Source organism: Pseudophryne corroboree, unplaced genomic scaffold (genome assembly GCF_028390025.1).
Source record: "Pseudophryne corroboree isolate aPseCor3 unplaced genomic scaffold, aPseCor3.hap2 scaffold_1807, whole genome shotgun sequence".
Lineage (NCBI taxonomy): Eukaryota > Metazoa > Chordata > Amphibia > Anura > Myobatrachidae > Pseudophryne > Pseudophryne corroboree.
The window spans coordinates 3,554-23,516 of record NW_026968444.1 but is presented as its reverse complement, the minus strand read 5'-3'; the positions used below and the strand labels follow the sequence as shown (position 1 = coordinate 23,516).

General features: G+C 35.9%; 6 non-coding genes across 6 annotated transcripts; all 6 read right to left on the bottom strand.

Annotated features, from left to right (window-relative positions):
- Positions 1 to 505: 505 nt before the first annotated feature.
- Positions 506 to 598, bottom strand: TRNAI-UAU (transfer RNA isoleucine (anticodon UAU)). The gene is given in 2 exon segments: positions 506 to 541; positions 561 to 598. It is a non-coding gene; the product is annotated as a tRNA-Ile (tRNA).
- An 811-nt stretch (positions 599 to 1,409) lies between these two features.
- On the bottom strand, positions 1,410 to 1,502 carry TRNAI-UAU (transfer RNA isoleucine (anticodon UAU)). Its single transcript is given in 2 exon segments — positions 1,410 to 1,445; positions 1,465 to 1,502. It is a non-coding gene; the product is annotated as a tRNA-Ile (tRNA).
- A 1,711-nt stretch (positions 1,503 to 3,213) lies between these two features.
- TRNAI-UAU (transfer RNA isoleucine (anticodon UAU)) lies at positions 3,214 to 3,306 on the bottom strand. Its single transcript is given in 2 exon segments — positions 3,214 to 3,249; positions 3,269 to 3,306. It is a non-coding gene; the product is annotated as a tRNA-Ile (tRNA).
- An 810-nt stretch (positions 3,307 to 4,116) lies between these two features.
- On the bottom strand, positions 4,117 to 4,209 carry TRNAI-UAU (transfer RNA isoleucine (anticodon UAU)). The gene is given in 2 exon segments: positions 4,117 to 4,152; positions 4,172 to 4,209. It is a non-coding gene; the product is annotated as a tRNA-Ile (tRNA).
- A 2,613-nt stretch (positions 4,210 to 6,822) lies between these two features.
- TRNAI-UAU (transfer RNA isoleucine (anticodon UAU)) lies at positions 6,823 to 6,915 on the bottom strand. Its single transcript is given in 2 exon segments — positions 6,823 to 6,858; positions 6,878 to 6,915. It is a non-coding gene; the product is annotated as a tRNA-Ile (tRNA).
- Positions 6,916 to 19,344: 12,429 nt separating this feature from the next.
- On the bottom strand, positions 19,345 to 19,437 carry TRNAI-UAU (transfer RNA isoleucine (anticodon UAU)). The gene is given in 2 exon segments: positions 19,345 to 19,380; positions 19,400 to 19,437. It is a non-coding gene; the product is annotated as a tRNA-Ile (tRNA).
- Positions 19,438 to 19,963: the final 526 nt, after the last annotated feature.

Below are 19,963 nucleotides of genomic sequence, written 5' to 3'. Positions count from 1 at the left end.
CTGTAATGACTTCCAACTCAGATGGGACTTAAACCCACAACCACTGGCTTAGGAGTACAGTGCCTTATACATTGTGCCAGTGGTGCTCACTGATGTCCTTATTTAAGACTGTTAGGATTTTAATAGTCAATTATTTATTTTTGAAAAAAAGTAAAGCTGTTTACTGTGTTCTTTGCATTACCAAGTCCAGCAAGAAATGTGCTGGTACTATCCAGAGCTGTCAGTATGGATTATCATGCTATATTGCAGAAAATCAATTTGATGCAACTGCTTTACCAACAGTATGTTAATCTTTTCCATTGCTGTTTTGTTGGCTGACTGAAGGAAGATATGCAGTGCATTTGAACCAAAGCAGATGTGTGCTGACAACTTAAATGCACAATCATGTTTGTGTGTTTTCTTTCTTTCTTCCATCCTTTGTAATATCATATTAAATATTAAGGTAGCAGTTTATAATCAATGACTAATGACATAAAAAAAGGAAAAAAAAAACATTATACAAAGCTGCTCCAGGTGAGGCTTGAATTCACAACCTCGGCATTGCTCAACAGATACTGTATTATAAGTACCGCGCGCTGACCAATTGCGCCACTGGAGCACTTTGCAGCATAAATAGGTTATGCTAGATGTGGATTTTATTCAATACAATCTGTACAGTCATAAGAATTGAAAAAGAAAATCATTTTTGGTGATGAATGATGAGCAACAAAGGAACATGCATGCCAGATGGCACTTGAATAAGCTGTCCACTGTGATAGAAAAGGTTTAAAAAACAACAACAACAATGTTATCATAATTAATGTCATATTTTAGCTTCTGTGGTCATTTTTTACAAGCTAAACACTGCAGGACTGTTTTACAGTTGAAGCAAGGATAAAATATAAACTCTAGTGATGAGACACTTGCTGTAATGACTTCCAACTCAGACGGGACTTAAACCCACAACCACTGGCTTAGGAGAACAGTGCCTTATTCATTATGCCAGTGGTGCTTACTGATGTCCTTATTTAAGACTGATAGGGTTTTAATAGTCAATTATTTATTTTTGAAAAAAAGTAAAGCTGTTTACTGTGTTCTTTGCATTACCAAGTCCAGCAAGAAATGTGCTGGTACTATCCAGAGCTGTCAGTATGGATTATCATGCTATATTGCAGAAAATCAATTTGATGCAACTGCTTTACCAACAGTATGTTAATCTTTTCCATTGCTGTTTTGTTGGCTGACTGAAGGAAGATATGCAGTGCATTTGAACCAAAGCAGATGTGTGCTGACAACTTAAATGCACAATCATGTTTGTGTGTTTTCTTTCTTTCTTCCATCCTTTGTAATATCATATTAAATATTAAGGTAGCAGTTTATAATCAATGACTAATGACATAAAAAAAGGAAAAAAAAACATTATACAAAGCTGCTCCAGGTGAGGCTTGAACTCACAACCTCGGCATTGCTCAACAGATACTGTATTATAAGTACCGCGCGCTGACCAATTGCGCCACTGGAGCACTTTGCAGCATTAATTGGTTATGCTAGATGTGGATTTTATTCAATACAATCAGTACAGTCATAAGAATTGAAAAAGAAAATCATTTTTGGTGATGAATGATGAGCAACAAAGGAACATGCATGCCAGATGGCACTTGAATAAGCTGTCCACTGTGATAGAAAAGGTTTAAAAAACAACAACAACAATGTTATCATAATTAATGTCATATTTTAGCTTCTGTGGTCATTTTTTACAAGCTGAACACTGCAGGACTGTTTTACAGTTGAAGCAAGGATAAAATATAAACTCTAGTGATGAGACACTTGCTGTAATGACTTCCAACTCAGACGGGACTTAAACCCACAACCACTGGCTTAGGAGAACAGTGCCTTATTCATTATGCCAGTGGTGCTTACTGATGTCCTTATTTAAGACTGATAGGGTTTTAATAGTCAATTATTTATTTTTGAAAAAAAATTGAAGCTGTTTACTGTGTTCTTTGCATTACCAAGTCCAGCAAGAAATGTGCTGGTACTATCCAGAGCTGTCAGTATGGATTATCATGCTATATTGCAGAAAATCAATTTGATGCAACTGCTTTACCAACAGTATGTTATTCTTTTCCATTGCTGTTTTGTTGGCTGACTGAAGGAAGATATGCAGTGCATTTGAATCAAGGCAGATGTGTGCTGACAACTTAAATGCACAATCATGTTTGTGTGTTTTCTTTCTTTCTTCCATCCTTTGTAATATCATATTAAATATTAAGGCTACAAGTTTATAATCAATGACTAATAACATAAGAAAAGGAAAAAAAAACAGTATACAAAGATGCTCCAGGTGAGGCTTGAACTCACAACCTTGGCATTGCTCAACAGATACTGTCTTATAAGTACCGCGTGCTGACCAACTGCGCCACTGGAGCACTTTGCAACATTGATTGGTTATGCTAGATGTGGATTTTATTCAATGCAATCAGTACAGTCATAAGAATTGAAAAAGAAAATCATTTTTGGTGATGAATGATGAGCAACAAAGGAACATGCATGCCAGATGGTACTTAAATAAGATGTCCACGGTGATAGAAAATGTTTAAAAAAAACAACAACAATGTTATCATAATAAATGTCATATTTTAGCTTCTGTGGTCATTTTTTGCAAGCTAAACACTGCAAGACTGTTTTACAGTCGAAGCAAGGATAAAATATCAATTCTAGTGATGAGACACTTGCTGTAATGACTTCCACCACATATGGAACTTGGACCCCCTGTCTTAGGAGGGCAGTGACTTATCCATTATGCCAGTGGTGCTTACTGATGTTCTTATTTAAGACTGTTAGGTTTTTAATAGTCAATTATTTATTTTTGAGGAAAAAGTGAAGCTGTTGACTGTGTTCTTTGCATTACCAAGTCCAGCAAGAAATGTGCTGGTACTATCCAGAGCTGTCAGTATGGATTATCATGCTATATTGCAGAAAATCAATTTGATGCAACTGCTTTACCAACAGTATGTTAATCTTTTCCATTGCTGTTTTGTTGGCTGACTGAAGGAAGATATGCAGTGCATTTGAACCAAAGCAGATGTGTGCTGACAACTTAAATGCACAATCATGTTTGTGTTTTTTCTTTCTTTCTTCCATCCTTTGTAATATCATATTAAATATTAAGGTAGCAGTTTATAATCAATGACTAATGACATAAGAAAAGGAAAAAAAAACAGTATACAAAGATGCTCCAGGTGAGGCTTGAACTCACAACCTCGGCATTGCTCAACAGATACTGTCTTATAAGTACCGCGCGCTGACCAATTGCGCCACTGGAGCACTTTGCAGCATTAATTGGTTATGCTAGATGTGGATTTTATTCAATACAATCAGTACAGTCATAAGAATTGAAAAAGAAAATCATTTTTGGTGATGAATGATGAGCAACAAAGGAACATGCATGCCAGATGGCACTTGAATAAGCTGTCCACAGTGATAGAAAAGGTTTAAAAAACAACAACAAAAACAACAATGTTATCATAATTAATGTCATATTTTAGCTTCTGTGGTCATTTTTTGCAAGCTAAACACTGCAAGACTGTTTTACAGTCGAAGCAAGGATAAAATATCAATTCTAGTGATGAGACACTTGCTGTAATGACTTCCACCCCATATGGAACTTGGACCCCCTGTCTTAGGAGGGCAGTGACTTATCCATTATGCCAGTGGTGCTTACTGATGTTCTTATTTAAGACTGTTAGGTTTTTAATAGTCAATTATTTATTTTTGAGGAAAAAGTGAAGCTGTTGACTGTGTTCTTTGCATTACCAAGTCCAGCAAGAAATGTGCTGGTACTATCCAGAGCTGTCAGTATGGATTATCATGCTATATTGCAGAAAATCAATTTGATGCAACTGCTTTACCAACAGTATGTTAATCTTTTCCATTGCTGTTTTGTTGGCTGACTGAAGGAAGATATGCAGTGCATTTGAACCAAAGCAGATGTGTGCTGACAACTTAAATGCACAATCATGTTTGTGTTTTTTCTTTCTTTCTTCCATCCTTTGTAATATCATATTAAATATTAAGGTAGCAGTTTATAATCAATGACTAATGACATAAGAAAAGGAAAAAAACAGTGTACAAAAATGCTCCAGGTGAGGCTTGAACTCACAACCTCCGCATTGCTCAACAGATACTGTCTTATAAGTACCGCGCGCTGACCAATTGCGCCACTGGAGCACTTTGCAGCATTTATTGGTTATGCTAGATGTTGATTTTATTCAATACAATCAGTACAGTCATAAGAATTGAAAAAGAAAATCATTTTTGGTGATGAATGATGAGCAACAAAGGAACATGCATGCCAGATGGCACTTGAATAAGCTGTCCACAGTGATAGAAAAGGTTTAAAAAACAACAACAAAAACAACAATGTTATCATAATTAATGTCATATTTTAGCTTCTGTGGTCATTTTTTACAAGCTAAACACTGCAAGACTGTTTTACAGTTGAAGCAAGGATAAAATATCAACTCTAGTGATGAGACACTTGCTGTAAATAACTTCCGACTCAGACGGGACTTAAACCCACTATCACTGGCTTAGGAGAACAGTGCCTTACCCATTATGCCAGTGGTGCTTACTGATGTCCTTATTTAAGACTGATAGGTTTTTAATAGTCAATTATTTATGTTTGAAAAAAATTGAAGCTGTTTACTTTGTTCTTTGCATTACCAAGTCCTGCAAGAAATGTGCTGGTACTATCCAGAGCTGTCAGTATGGATTATCATGCTATATTGCAGAAAATCAATTTGATGCAACTGCTTTACCAACAGTATGTTAATCTTTTCCATTGCTGTTTTGTTGGCTGACTGAAGGAAGATATGCAGTGCATTTGAACCAAAGCAGATGTGTGCTGACAACTTAAATGCACAATCATGTTTGTGTTTTTTCTTTCTTTCTTCCATCCTTTGTAATATCATATTAAATATTAAGGTAGCAGTTTATAATCAATGACTAATGACAAGGAAAAAAAAACAGTATACAAAGATGCTCCAGGTGAGGCTTGAACTCAAAACCTCGGCATTGCTCAAGAGATACTGTCTTATAAGTACCGCGCGCAGACCAATTGCGCCACTGGAGCACTTTGTAGTTTTAATTTGTTATGCTAGATGTGGATTTTATTCAATACAATCAGTACAGTCATAAGAATTGAAAAAGAAAATCATTTTTGGTGATGAATGATGAGCAACAAAGGAACATGCATGCCAGATGGCACTTGAATAATCTGCCCACGATGATAGAAAAGGTTTAAAAAAAAACAACAACAATGTTATTTTTGTCATATTTTAGCTTCTGTGGTCATTTTTTACAAGCTAAACACTGCAAGACTGTTTTACAGTTGAAGCAAGGATAAAATATCAACTCTAGTGATGAGACACTTGCTGTAATGACTTCCAACTCAGACGGGACTTAAACCAACAACCACTGGCTTAGGAGAATAGTGCCTTACCCGTTATGCCAGTGGTGCTTACTGATGTTCTTATTTAGGACAGTTAGGTTTTTAATAGTCAATTATTTATTTTTGAAAAAAATTGAAGCTGTTAACTGTGTTCTTTGCATTACCAAGTCCAGCAAGAAATGTGCTGGTACTATCCAGAGCTGTCAGTATGGATTATCATGCTATATTGCAGAAAATCAATTTGATGCAACTGCTTTACCAACAGTATGTTAATCTTTTCCATTGCTGTTTTGTTAGCTGACTGAAGGAAGATATGCAGTGCATTTGAACCAAAGCAGATGTGTGCTGACAACTTAAATGCACAATCATGTTTGTGTTTTTTCTTTCTTTCTTCCATCCTTTATAATATCATATTAAATATTAAGGTAGCAGTTTATAATCAATGACTAATGACATAAGAAAAGGAAAAAAAATAGTATACAAAGATGCTCCAGGTGAGGCTTGACCTCACAACCTTGGCATTGCTCAACAGATACTGTCTTATAAGTTTCGCGCGCTGACCAATTGCGCCACTGGAGCACTTTGCAGCATTAATTGGTTATGCTAGATGTGGATTTTATTCAATACAATCAGTACAGTCATAAGAATTGAAAAAGAAAATCATTTTTGGTGATGAATGATGAGCAACAAAGGAACATGCATGCCAGATGGCACTTGAATAAGCTGTCCACTGTGATAGAAAAGGTTTAAAAAACAACAACAACAATATTATCATAATTAATGTCATATTTTAGCTTCTGTGGTCATTTTTTACAAGCTAAACACTGCAGGACTGTTTTACAGTTGAAGCAAGGATAAAATATAAACTCTAGTGATGAGACACTTGCTGTAATGACTTCCAACTCAGACGGGACTTAAACCAACAACCACTGGCTTAGGAGAACAGTGCCTTATTCATTATGCCAGTGGTGCTTACTGATGTCCTTATTTAAGACTGATAGGGTTTTAATAGTCAATTATTTATTTTTGAAAAAAAATTGAAGCTGTTTACTGTGTTCTTTGCATTACCATGTCCAGCAAGAAATGTGCTGGTACTATCCAGAGCTGTCAGTATGGATTATCATGCTATATTGCAGAAAATCAATTTGATGCAACTGCTTTACCAACAGTATGTTATTCTTTTCCATTGCTGTTTTGTTGGCTGACTGAAGGAAGATATGCAGTGCATTTGAATCAAAGCAGATGTGTGCTGACAACTTAAATGCACAATCATGTTTGTGTGTTTTCTTTCTTTCTTCCATCCTTTGTAATATCATATTAAATATTAAGGCTACAAGTTTATAATCAACGACTAATGACATAAGAAAAGGAAAAAAAACAGTGTACAAAGATGCTCCAGGTGAGGCTTGAACTCACAACCTCAGCATTGCTCAACAGATACTGTCTTATAAGTACCGCGCGCTGACCAATTGCGCCACTGGAGCACTTTGCAGCATTTATTGGTTATGCTAGATGTGGATTTTATTCAATACAATCAGTACAGTCATAAGAATTGAAAAAGAAAATCATTTTTGGTGATGAATGATGAGCAACAAAGGAACATGCATGCTAGATGGCACTTGAATAAGCTGTCCACGGTGATAGAAAAGGTTTAAAAAACAACAACAACAATGTTATCATAATTAATGTCATATTTTAGCTTCTGTGGTCATTTTTTACAAGCTAAACACTGCAAGACTGTTTTACAGTTGAAGCAAGGATAAAATATCAACTCTACTGATGAGACACTTGCTGTAAATAACTTCCAACTCAGACGGGACTTAAACCCACAATCACTGGCTTAGGAGAACAGTGCCTTACCCATTATGCCAGTGGTGCTTACTGATGTCTTTATTTAAGACTGATAGGTTTTTAATAGTCAATTATTTATGTTTGAAAAAAATTGAAGCTGTTTACTGTGTTCTTTGCATTACCAAGTCCTGCAAGAAATGTGCTGGTACTATCCAGAGCTGTCAGTATGGATTATCATGCTATATTGCAGAAAATCAATTTGATGCAACTGCTTTACCAACAGTATGTTAATCTTTTCCATTGCTGTTTTGTTGGCTGACTGAAGGAAGATATGCAGTGCATTTGAACCAAAGCAGATGTGTGCTGACAACTTAAATGCACAATCATGTTTGTGTTTTTTCTTTCTTTCTTCCATCCTTTGTAATATCATATTAAATATTAAGGTAGCAGTTTATATATAAATGACTAGGAAAAAAAACAGTATACAAAGATGTTCCAGGTGAGGCTTGAACTCAAAACCTCGGCATTGCTCAACAGATACTGTCTTATAAGTACCGCGCGCAGACCAATTGCGCCACTGGAGCACTTTGTAGTTTTAATTTGTTATGCTAGATGTGGATTTTATTCAATACAATCAGTACAGTCATAAGAATTGAAAAAGAAAATCATTTTTGGTGATGAATGATGAGCAACAAAGGAACATGCATGCCAGATGGCACTTGAATAATCTGCCCACGATGATAGAAAAGGTTTAAAAAAAAAAACAACAATGTTATTTTTGTCATATTTTAGCTTCTGTGGTCATTTTTTACAAGCTAAACACTGCAAGACTGTTTTACAGTTGAAGCAAGGATAAAATATCAACTCTAGTGATGAGACACTTTCTGTAATGACTTCCAACTCAGACCGGACTTAAACCCACAACCACTAGTTTAGGAGAACAGTGCCTTATCCATTATGCCAGTGGTGCTTACTGATGTCCTTATTTAAGACTGATAGGTTTTTAATAGTCAATTATTTATTTTTGAAGAAAAGTGAAGCTGTTTACTGTGTTCTTTGCATTGCCAAGTCCAGCAAGAAATGTGCTGGTACTATCCAGAGCTGTCAGTATGGATTATCAGGCTATATTGCAGAAAATCAATTTGATGCAACTGCTTTACCAACAGTATGTTAATCTTTTCCATTGCTGTTTTGTTGGCTGACTGAAGGAAGATATGCAGTGCATTTGAACCAAAGCAGATGTGTGCTGACAACTTAAATGCACAATCATGTTTGTGTTTTTTCTTTCTTTCTTCCATCCTTTGTAATATCATATTAAATATTAAGGTAGCAGTTTATAATCAATGACTAATGTCAAGGAAAAAAAACAGTATACAAAGATGCTCCAGGTGAGGCTTGAAATCTCAACCTCAGCATTGCTCAACAGATACTGTCTAATAAGTACCGCGTGCTGACCAATTGCACCACTGGAGCACTTTGCAGCATTCATTGGTTATGCTAGATGTGGATTTTATTCAATACAATCAGTACAGTCATAAGAATTGAAAAAGAAAATCATTTTTGGTGATGAATTATGAGCAACAAATGAACATGCATGTCAGATGGTACTTGAATAAGCTGTCCACTGTGATAGAAAAGGTTTTAAAAAAACAACAACAATGTTATCATAATAAATGTCATATTTTAGCTTCTGTGGTCATTTTTTGCAAGCTAAACACTGCAAGACTGTTTTACAGTTGAAGCAAGGCTAATATATCAACTCTAGTGATGAGACACTTGCTGTAATGACTTCCACCCCATATGGGACTTGGACCCCCTGGCTTAGGAGGGCAGTGACTTATCCATTATGCCAGTGGTGCTTACTGATGTCCTTATTGAAGACTGATAGGTTTTTAATAGTCAATTATTTATTTTTGAAAAAAAGTGATGCAGTTTTTCTGTGTTCTTTGCATTACCAAGTCCAGCAAGAAATGTGCTGGTACTAACCATAGCTGTCAGTATGGATTATCATGCTATATTGCAGAAAATCAATTTGATGCAACTGCTTTACCAACAGTATGTTAATCTTTTCCATTGCTGTTTTGTTGGCTGACTGAAGGAAGATATGCAGTGCATTTGAACCAAAGCAGATGTGTGCTGACAACTTAAATGCACAATCATGTTTGTGTGCTTTCTTTCTTTCTTCCATCCTTTGTAATATCATATTAAATATTAAGGTAGCAGTTTATAATCAATGACTAATGACAAGGAAAAATAAACAGTATACAAAGATGCTCCAGGTGAGGCTTGAACTCAAAACCTTGGCATTGCTCAACAGATACTGTCTTATAAGTACCGCGCGCAGACCAATTGCGCCACTGGAGCACTTTGTAGCATTAATTTGTTATGCTAGATGTGGATTTTATTCAATACAATCAGTACAGTCATAAGAATTGAAAAAGAAAATCATTTTTGGTGATGAATGATGATCAACAAAGGAACATGCATGCCAGATGGCACTTGAATAAGCTGTCCACGGTGATAGAAAAGGTTTAAAAAACAACAACAACAATGTTATAATAATTAATGTCATATTTTAGCTTCTGTGGTCATTTTTTACAAGCTAAACACTGCAAGACTGTTTTACAGTTAAAGCAAGGATAAAATATCAACTCTAGTGATGAGACACTTTCTGTAATGACTTCCAACTCAGACCGGACTTAAACCCACAACCACTAGCTTAGGAGAACAGTGCTTTATCCATTATGCCAGTGGTGCTTACTGATGTCCTTATTTAAGACTGATAGGTTTTTAATAGTCAATTATTTATTTTTGAAAAAAAGTGAAGCTGTTTACTGTGTTCTTTGCATTGCCAAGTCCAGCAAGAAATGTGCTGGTACTATCCAGAGCTGTCAGTATGGATTATCATGCTATATTGCAGAAAATCAATTTGATGCAACTGCTTTACCAACAGTATGTTAATCTTTTCCGTTGCTGTTTTGTTGGCTGACTGAAGGAAGATATGCAGTGCATTTGAACCAAAGCAGATGTGTGCTGACAACTTAAATGCACAATCATGTTTGTGTTTTTTCTTTCTTTCTTCCATCCTTTGTAATATCATATTAAATATTAAGGTAGCAGTTTATAATCAATGACTAATGACAAGAAAAAAAAACAGTATACAAAGATGCTCCAGGTGAGGCTTGAACTCAAAACCTCAGCATTGCTCAACAGATACTGTCTTATAAGTACCGCGCGCAGACCAATTGTGCCACTGGAGCACTTTGTAGCTCCAATTTGTTATGCTAGATGTGGATTTCATTCAATACAATCAGTACAGTCATAAGAATTGAAAAAGAAAATCATTTTTGGTGATGAATGATGAGCAACAAAGGAACATGCATGCCAGATGGCACTTGAATAATCTGCCCACGGTGATAGAAAAGGTTTAAAAAACAACAACAATGTTATTTTTGTCATATTTTAGCTTCTGTGGTCATTTTTTACAAGCTAAACACTGCAAGACTGTTTTACAGTTGAAGCAAGGATAAAATATCAACTCTAGTGATGAGGCACTTGCTGTAATGACTTCCAACTCAGACGGGACTTAAACCCACAACCACTGGCTTAGGAGAACAGTGCCTTATCCATTATGGCAGTGGTGCTTACTGATGTCCTTATTTAAGACTGATAGGTTTTTAATAGTCAATTATTTATTTTTGAAAAAAAGTGAAGCTGTTTACTGTGTTCTTTGCATTACCAAGTCCAGCAAGAAATGTGCTGGTACTAACCAGAGCTGTCAGTATGGATTATCATGCTATATTGCAGAAAATCAATTTAATGCAAATGCTTTACCAATAGTATGTTAATCTTTTCCATTGCTGTTTTGTTGGCTGACTGAAGGAAGATATGCAGTTCATTTGAACCAAAGCAGATGTGTGCTGACAACTTAAATGCACAATCATGTTTGTGTGCTTTCTTTCTTTCTTTCTTCCATCCTTTGTAATATCATATTAAATATTAAGGTAGCAGTTTATAATCAATGACTAATGACAAGGAAAAAAAAAACAGTATACAAATATGCTCCAGGTGAAGCTTGAACTCAAAACCTCGGCATTGCTCAACAGATACTGTCTTATAAGTACCGCGCGCAGACCAATTGCACCACTGGAGCACTTTGTAGCATTAATTTGTTATGCTAGATGTGGATTTTATTCAATACAATTAGTACAGTCATAAGAATTGAAAAAGAAAATCATTTTTGGTGATGAATGATGAGCAACAAAGGAACATGCATGCCAGATGGCACTTGAATAAGCTGCCCACGGTGATAGAAAAGGTTTAAAAAAAAACAACAATGTTATTTTTGTCATATTTTAGCTTCTGTGGTCATTTTTTACAAGCTAAACACTGCAAGACTGTTTTACAGTTGAAGCAAGGATAAAATATCAACTCTAGTGATGAGGCACTTGCTGTAATGACTTCCAACTCAGACGGGACTTAAACCCACAACCACTGGCTTAGGAGAACAGTGCCTTATCCATTATGGCAGTGGTGCTAACTGATGTCCTTATTTAAGCATGATAGGTTTTTAATAGTCAATTATTTATTTTTGAAAAAAAGTGAAGCTGTTTACTGTGTTCTTTGCATTAACAAGTCCAGCAAGAAATGTGCTGGTACTAACCAGAGCTGTCAGTATGGATTATCATGCTATATTGCAGAAGATCAATTTGATGCAACTGCTTTACCAACAGTATGTTAATCTTTTCCATTGCTGTTTTGTTGGCTGACTGAAGGAAGATATGCAGTGCATTTGAACCAAAGCAGATGTGTGCTGACAACTTAAATGCACAATCATGTTTGTGTGTTTTCTTTCTTTCTTCCATCCTTTGTAATATCATATTAAATATTAAGGTAGCAGTTTATAATCAATGACTAATGACATAAGAAAAGGAAAAAAAAACAGTATACAAAAAAACTCCATGTGAGGCTTGAACTCACAACCTCGGCATTGCTCAACAGATACTGTCTTATAAGTACCACGCGCTGACCAATTGCGCCACTGGAGCGCTTTGCAGCATTATTTGGTTATGCTAGATGTGGATTTTATTCAATACAATCAGTACAGTCATAAGAATTGAAAAAGAAAATCATTTTTGGTGATGAATGATGAGCAACAAAGTAACATGCATGCCAGATGGCACTTGAATAAGCTGTCCACGGTGATAGAAAAGGTTTAAAAAACAACAACAACAATGTTATCATAATTAATGTCATATTTTAGCTTCTGTGGTAATTTTTTACAAGCTAAACACTGCAAGACTGTTTTACAGTTGAAGCAAGGATAAAATATCAACTCTAGTGATGAGACACTTGCTGTAATGACTTCCAACTCAGACGGGACTTAAACCCACAACCACAGGCTTAGGAGAACAGTGCCTTACCCATTATGCCAGTGGTGCTTACTGATGTTCTTATTTAGGACAGTTAGGTTTTTAATAGTCAATTATTTATTTTTGAAGAAAAGTGAAGCTGTTTACTGTGTTCTTTGCATTGCCAAGTCCAGCAAGAAATGTGCTGGTACTATCCAGAGCTGTCAGTATGGATTATCATGCTATATTGCAGAAAATCAATTTGATGCAACTGCTTTACCAACAGTATGTTAATCTTTTCCATTGCTGTTTTGTTGGCTGACTGAAGGAAGATATGCAGTGCATTTGAACCAAAGCAGATGTGTGCTGACAACTTAAATGCACAATCATGTTTGTGTTTTTTCTTTCTTTCTTCCATCCTTTGTAATATCATATTAAATATTAAGGTAGCAGTTTATAATCAATGACTAATGTCAAGGAAAAAAAACAGTATACAAAGATGCTCCAGGTGAGGCTTGAACTCTCAACCTCAGCATTGCTCAACAGATACTGTCTAAGAAGTACCGCGTGCTGACCAATTGCACCACTGGAGCACTTTGCAGCATTCATTGGTTATGCTAGATGTGGATTTTATTCAATACAATCAGTACAGTCATAAGAATTGAAAAAGAAAATCATTTTTGGTGATGAATTATGAGCAACAAATGAACATGCATGTCAGATGGTACTTGAATAAGCTGTCCACTGTGATAGAAAAGGTTTTAAAAAAACAACAACAATGTTATCATAATAAATGTCATATTTTAGCTTCTGTGGTCATTTTTTGCAAGCTAAACACTGCAAGACTGTTTTACAGTTGAAGCAAGGCTAATATATCAACTCTAGTGATGAGACACTTGCTGTAATGACTTCCACCCCATATGGGACTTGGACCCCCTGGCTTAGGAGGGCAGTGACTTATCCATTATGCCAGTGGTGCTTACTGATGTCCTTATTGAAGACTGATAGGTTTTTAATAGTCAATTATTTATTTTTGAAAAACAGTGAAGCTGTTTTTCTGTGTTCTTTGCATTACCAAGTCCAGCAAGAAATGTGCTGGTACTAACCATAGCTGTCAGTATGGATTATCATGCTATATTGCAGAAAATCAATTTGATGCAACTGCTTTACCAACAGTATGTTAATCTTTTCCATTGCTGTTTTGTTGGCTGACTGAAGGAAGATATGCAGTGCATTTGAACCAAAGCAGATGTGTGCTGACAACTTAAATGCACAATCATGTTTGTGTGCTTTCTTTCTTTCTTCCATCCTTTGTAATATCATATTAAATATTAAGGTAGCAGTTTATAATCAATGACTAATGACAAGGAAAAAAAACAGTATACAAAGATGCTCCAGGTGAGGCTTGAACTCAAAACCTTGGCATTGCTCAACAGATACTGTCTTATAAGTACCGCGCGCAGACCAATTGCGCCACTGGAGCACTTTGTAGCATTAATTTGTTATGCTAGATGTGGATTTTATTCAATACAATCAGTACAGTCATAAGAATTGAAAAAGAAAATCATTTTTGGTGATGAATGATGATCAACAAAGGAACATGCATGCCAGATGGCACTTGAATAAGCTGTCCACGGTGATAGAAAAGGTTTAAAAAACAACAACAACAATGTTATAATAATTAATGTCATATTTTAGCTTCTGTAGTCATTTTTTACAAGCTAAACACTGCAAGAATGTTTTACAGTTAAAGCAAGGATAAAATATCAACTCTAGTGATGAGACACTTTCTGTAATGACTTCCAACTCAGACCGGACTTAAACCCACAACCACTAGCTTAGGAGAACAGTGCCTTATCCATTATGCCAGTGGTGCTTACTGATGTCCTTATTTAAGACTGATAGGTTTTTAATAGTCAATTATTTATTTTTGAAAAAAAGTGAAGCTGTTTACTGTGTTCTTTGCATTGCCAAGTCCAGCAAGAAATGTGCTGGTACTATCCAGAGCTGTCAGTATGGATTATCATGCTATATTGCAGAAAATCAATTTGATGCAACTGCTTTACCAACAGTATGTTAATCTTTTCCGTTGCTGTTTTGTTGGCTGACTGAAGGAAGATATGCAGTGCATTTGAACCAAAGCAGATGTGTGCTGACAACTTAAATGCACAATCATGTTTGTGTTTTTTCTTTCTTTCTTCCATCCTTTGTAATATCATATTAAATATTAAGGTAGCAGTTTATAATCAATGACTAATGACAAGGAAAAAAAATAGTATACAAAGATGCTCCAGGTGAGGCTTGAACTCAAAACCTCAGCATTGCTCAACAGATACTGTCTTATAAGTACCGCGCGCAGACCAATTGTGCCACTGGAGCACTTTGTAGCTCTATTTTGTTATGCTAGATGTGGATTTCATTCAATACAATCAGTACAGTCATAAGAATTGAAAAAGAAAATCATTTTTGGTGATGAATGATGAGCAACAAAGGAACATGCATGCCAGATGGCACTTGAATAAGCTGCCCACGGTGATAGAAAAGGTTTAAAAAAAAACAACAATGTTATTTTTGTCATATTTTAGCTTCTGTGGTCATTTTTTACAAGCTAAACACTGCAAGACTGTTTTACAGTTGAAGCAAGGATAACATATCAACTCTAGTGATGAGGCACTTGCTGTAATGACTTCCAACTCAGACGGGACTTAAACCCACAACCACTGGCTTAGGAGAACAGTGCCTTATCCATTATGGCAGTGGTGCTTACTGATGTCCTTATTTAAGACTGATAGGTTTTTAATGGTCAATTATTTATTTTTGAAAAAAAGTGAAGCTGTTTACTGTGTTCTTTGCATTACCAAGTCCAGCAAGAAATGTGCTGGTACTAACCAGAGCTGTCAGTATGGATTATCATGCTATATTGCAGAAAATCAATTTAATGCAACTGCTTTACCAATAGTATGTTAATCTTTTCCATTGCTGTTTTGTTGGCTGACTGAAGGAAGATATGCAGTTCATTTGAACCAAAGCAGATGTGTGCTGACAACTTAAATGCACAATCATGTTTGTGTGCTTTCTTTCTTTCTTTCTTCCATCCTTTGTAATATCATATTAAATATTAAGGTAGCAGTTTATAATCAATGACTAATGACAAGGAAAAAAAAAACAGTATACAAAGATGCTCCAGGTGAAGCTTGAACTCAAAACCTCGGCATTGCTCAACAGATACTGTCTTATAAGTACCGCGCGCAGACCAATTGCGCCACTGGAGCACTTTGCAGCATTAATTTGTTATGCTAGATGTGGATTTTATTCAATACAATTAGTACAGTCATAAGAATTGAAAAAGAAAATCATTTTTGGTGATGAATGATGAGCAACAAAGGAACATGCATGCCAGATGGCACTTGAATAAGCTGCCCACGGTGATAGAAAAGGTTTAAAAAAAAACAACAACAATGTTATTTTTGTCATATTTTAGCTTCTGTGGTCATTTTTTACAAGCTAAACACTGCAAGACTGTTTTACAGTTGAAGCAAGGATAAAATATCAACTCTAGTGATGAGGCACTTGCTGTAATGACTTCCAACTCAGACGGGACTTAAACCCACAACCACTGGCTTAGGAGAACAGTGCCTTATCCATTATGGCAGTGGTGCTAACTGATGTCCTTATTTAAGACTGATAGGTTTTTAATAGTCAATTATTTATTTTTGAAAAAAAAAGCTGTTTACTGTGTTCTTTGCATTAACAAGTCCAGCAAGAAATGTGCTGGTACTAACCAGAGCTGTCAGTATGGATTATCATGCTATATTGCAGAAGATCAATTTGATGCAACTGCTTTACCAACAGTATGTTAATCTTTTCCATTGCTGTTTTGTTGGCTGACTGAAGGAAGATATGCAGTGCATTTGAACCAAAGCAGATGTGTGCTGACAACTTAAATGCACAATCATGTTTGTGTGTTTTCTTTCTTTCTTCCATCCTTTGTAATATCATATTAAATATTAAGGTAGCAGTTTATAATCAATGACTAATGACATAAGAAAAGGAAAAAAAAACAGTATACAAAAAAACTCCATGTGAGGCTTGAACTCACAACCTCGGCATTGCTCAACAGATACTGTCTTATAAGTACCGCGCGCTGACCAATTGCGCCACTGGAGCGCTTTGCAGCATTAATTGGTTATGCTAGATGTGGATTTTATTCAATACAATCAGTACAGTCATAAGAATTGAAAAAGAAAATCATTTTTGGTGATGAATGATGAGCAACAAAGTAACATGCATGCCAGATGGCACTTGAATAAGCTGTCCACGGAGATAGAAAAGGTTTAAAAAACAACTACAACAATGTTATCATAATTAATGTCATATTTTAGCTTCTGTGGTAATTTTTTACAAGCTAAACACTGCAAGACTGTTTTACAGTTGAAGCAAGGATAAAATATCAACTCTAGTGATGAGACACTTGCTGTAATGACTTCCAACTCAGACGGGACTTAAACCCACAACCACAGGCTTAGGAGAACAGTGCCTTACCCATTATGCCAGTGGTGCTTACTGATGTTCTTATTTAGGACAGTTAGGTTTTTAATAGTCAATTATTTATTTTTGAAAACAATTGAAGCTGTTTACTGTGTTCTTTGCATTACCAAGTCCAGCAAGAAATGTGCTGGTACTATCCAGAGCTGTCAGTATGGATTATCATGCTATATTGCAGAAAATCAATTTGATGCAACTGCTTTACCAACAGTATGTTAATCTTTTCCATTGCTGTTTTGTTGGCTGACTGAAGGAAGATATGCAGTGCATTTGAACCAAAGCAGATGTGTGCTGACAACTTAAATGCACAATCATGTTTGTGTTTTTTCTTTCTTTCTTCCATCCTTTGTAATATCATATTAAATATTAAGGTAGCAGTTTATAATCAATGACTAATGTCAAGGAAAAAAAACAGTATACAAAGATGCTCCAGGTGAGGCTTGAACTCTCAACCTCAGCATTGCTCAACAGATACTGTCTTATAAGTACCGCGTGCTGACCAATTGCACCACTGGAGCACTTTGCAGCATTCGTTGGTTAAGCTAGATGTGGATTTTATTCAATACAATCAGTACAGTCATAAGAATTGAAAAAGAAAATCATTTTTGGTGATGAATTATGAGCAACAAATGAACATGCATGTCAGATGGTACTTGAATAAGCTGTCCACGGTGATAGATAAGGTTTAAAAAAAACAACAACAATGTTATCATAATAAATGTCATATTTTAGCTTCTGTGGTCATTTTTTGCAAGCTAAACACTGCAAGACTGTTTTACAGTTGAAGCAAGGCTAAAATATCAACTCTAGTGATGAGACACTTGCTGTAATGAATTCCACCCCATATGGGAATTGGACCCCCTGGCTTAGGAGGGCAGTGACTTATCCATTATGCCAGTGGTGCTTACTGATGTCCTTTTTGAAGACTGATAGGTTTTTAATAGACAATTATTTATTTTTGAAAAAAAGTTAAGCTGTTTACTGTGTTCTTTGCATTACCAAGTCCAGCAAGAAATGTGCTGGTACTAACCAGAGCTGTCAGTATGGATTATCATGCTATATTGCAGAAAATAAATTTGATGCAACTGCTTTACCAACAGTATGTTAATCTTTTCCATTGCTGTTTTGTTGGCTGACTGAAGGAAGATATGCAGTGCATTTGAACCAAAGCAGATGTGTGCTGACAACTTAAATGCACAATCATGTTTGTGTTTTTTCTTTCTTTCTTCCATCCTTTGTAATATCATATTAAATATTAAGGTAGCAGTTTATAATCAATGACTAATGACATAAGAAAAGGAAAAAAAAACAGTATACAAAGATGCTCCAGGTGAGGCTTGAACTCACAACCTCGGCATTGCTCAACAGATACTGTTTTATAGGAACCGCGTGCTGCCCAATTTCACCACTGGAGCACTTTGCAGCATTAACTGGTTATGCTAGACATGGATTTTATTCAATACAATCAGTACAGTCATAAGAATTGAAAAAGAAAATAATTTTTGGTGATGAATGATGAGCAACAAAGGAACATGCATGCCAGATGGCACTTGAATAAGCTGTCCACGGTGATAGAAAAGGTTTAAAAAACAACAACAACAACAATGTTATCATAATAAATGTCATATTTTAGCTTCTGTGGTCATTTTTTGCAAGCTAAACACTGCAAGACTGTTTTACAGTTGAAGCAAGGATAAAATATCAACTCTAGTGATGAGACACTTGCTGTAATGACTTCCACCCCATATGGGACATGGACCCCCTGGCTTAGGAGGGCAGTGACTTATCCATTATGCCAGTGGTGCTTACTGATGTTCTTATTTAAGACTGTAAGGTTTTTAATAGTCAATTATTTATTTTTGAGCAAAAAGTTAAGCTGTTTACTGTGTTCTTTGCATTACCAAGTCCAGCAAGAAATGTGCTGGTACTAACCAGAGCTGTCAGTATGGATTATCATGCTTATTGCAGAAAATCAATTTGATGCAACTGCTTTACCAACAGTATGTTAATCTTTTCCATTGCTGTTTTGTTGGCTGACTGAAGGAAGATATGCAGTGCATTTGAACCAAAGCCGATGTGTGCTGACAACTTAAATGCACAATCATGTTTGTGTTTTTTCTTTCTTTCTTCCATCCTTTGTAATATTATATTAAATATTAAGGCTACCAGTTTATAATCAATGACAAATGACATAAGAAAAGGGAAAAAAAAAACAGTATACAAAGCTGCTCCAGGTGAGGCTTGAACTCACAACCTCGGCATTGCTCAACAGATACTGTCTTATAAGTACCGTGCGCTGACCAATTGCGCCACTGGAGCACTTAGCAGAAACAGTTGGTTATGCTAAATGTGGATTTTATTCAATACAATCAGTACAGTCATAAGAATTGAAAAATAAAATCATTTTTGGTGATGAATGATGAGCAACAAACGAACGTGCATGCCAGATGGCACTTGAATAAGCTGTCCACGGTGATAGAAAAGGTTTATAAAAAAACAACAACAATGCTATCATAATAAATGTCATTTTTTAGCTTCTGTGGTCATTTTTTACAAGCTAAACACTGCAAGACTGTTTTACAGTTGAAGCAAGGATAAAATATTAACTCTAGTGATGAGACACTTGCTGTAATGACTTCCACCCCAAATGGGACTTGGACCCCCTGGCTTAGGAGGGCAGTGACTTATCCATTATGCCAGTGGTGCTTACTGATGTTCTTATTTAAGACTGTTAGGTTTTTAATAGTCAATTATTTATTTTTGAGGAAAAAGTGAAGCTGTTTACTGTGTTCTTTGCATTACCAAGTCCAGCAAGAAATGTGCTGGTACTATCCAGAGCTGTCAG